Raw genomic sequence first — 1,411 nt, 5'->3', positions numbered from 1 at the left:
CCAGGGCCTATTCACAACATGACCCGGCTGCCTTAATGCAACACGTGACAACGCATGGAGAGGTGTGAATGGGCCCCTTGTCTCCTGTCTGTAGGAGGGGCTCAGACGTGGCCCCGCTCCTGACCCCGCCTCCCATATAACAATGAACGCTCCACACGGCCAAGTGCTCACGTTTATTCCTTTTGAATAAGAAACAGAAATCTGTCCGTGTCGGAGCGGTTACAATCTGTGGGAGGAGCTTCCGCTGTGAATTCCGGGCGGACGGATCCGTGTTCATGGAATGTTCTGTCTGACGTACAACATGTATGTATCGCACACGTCTCTTCTCAGCGCCAGTGGCGGCGTACAAATGGATCAGTAATCGATCTGCGTGCAGTTCCTTCTGCCAGCCAGCGGGGGGCGGTGTCACAATACACCAATTCACGGCAATGGGGCCTCCATTCTACACATGATACAATGTAACAAGGGACGAGGATGACTCCATTCTACACATGATACAATGTAACAAGGGACGAGGATGACTCCATGCTACACATGATTTTGAATGTCTCTGGATCTAAGCCCCTGCTGCACAGCAATGGGCGTGTTCCCTGGTTCTGGCTCTGCCCCTCCCACTATAGCTCCGCCCATACAGGGGAGGGAGGTGGCGCAGCACAGAATCATGGACAAGATGCTGCGTAGGGACGAGGATGACTCCATTCTACACATGATACAATGTAACAAGGGACGAGGATGACTCCATTCTACACATGATACAATGTAACAAGGGACGAGGATGACTCCATTCTACACATGATACAATGTAACAAGGGACGAGGATGACTGATTGGATGTCAGTATTTTGAATGTCTCTGGATCTAAGCCCCTGCTGCACAGCAATGGGCGTGTTCCCTGGTTCTGGCTCTGCCCCTCCCACTATAGCTCCGCCCATACAGGGGAGGGAGGTGGCGCAGCACAGAATCATGGACAAGATGCTGCGGTCCTTAGGGTGACACAGGGCCACACTCAGGTTACAGCGCCGTGATATCGGCTTTAGCAGATCACATTACAGATTGAGAGATACAATTGTATTCCGGTGTAGGGTCAGAAGGTCAGAGAGAAGAGGAAGCCAACGCGTTTCAGGGCCCGTACACGTCACCGTCATCACTATTATCAGACACGAGGTGAATACAATGTATCGCTTCTCATCAGACATTTCGGATCAGGTCTGGTACTCTCCTCGGCCCTGATGAAGGGGGAGGAGGGGGGATTTCTTGTCCCCCGAAACGCGTTGGCTTTGATCTGACCTTACACTGGAGTTCATTTGTATCGGAATGATTGTCGAATCTTCTGTATTGTACAACAAAGCGAAGACGATGAGCGGCTTCTCGGGGGCGGGGAACCGGCGTCATTATACTATAGGGGAACGCTA

This window comes from Nanorana parkeri, unplaced genomic scaffold (assembly GCF_000935625.1).
Source record: "Nanorana parkeri isolate BGI_ZX_2015 unplaced genomic scaffold, ASM93562v1 scaffold2733, whole genome shotgun sequence".
Lineage (NCBI taxonomy): Eukaryota > Metazoa > Chordata > Amphibia > Anura > Dicroglossidae > Nanorana > Nanorana parkeri.
Note: the sequence above shows the minus strand (reverse complement) of the source record.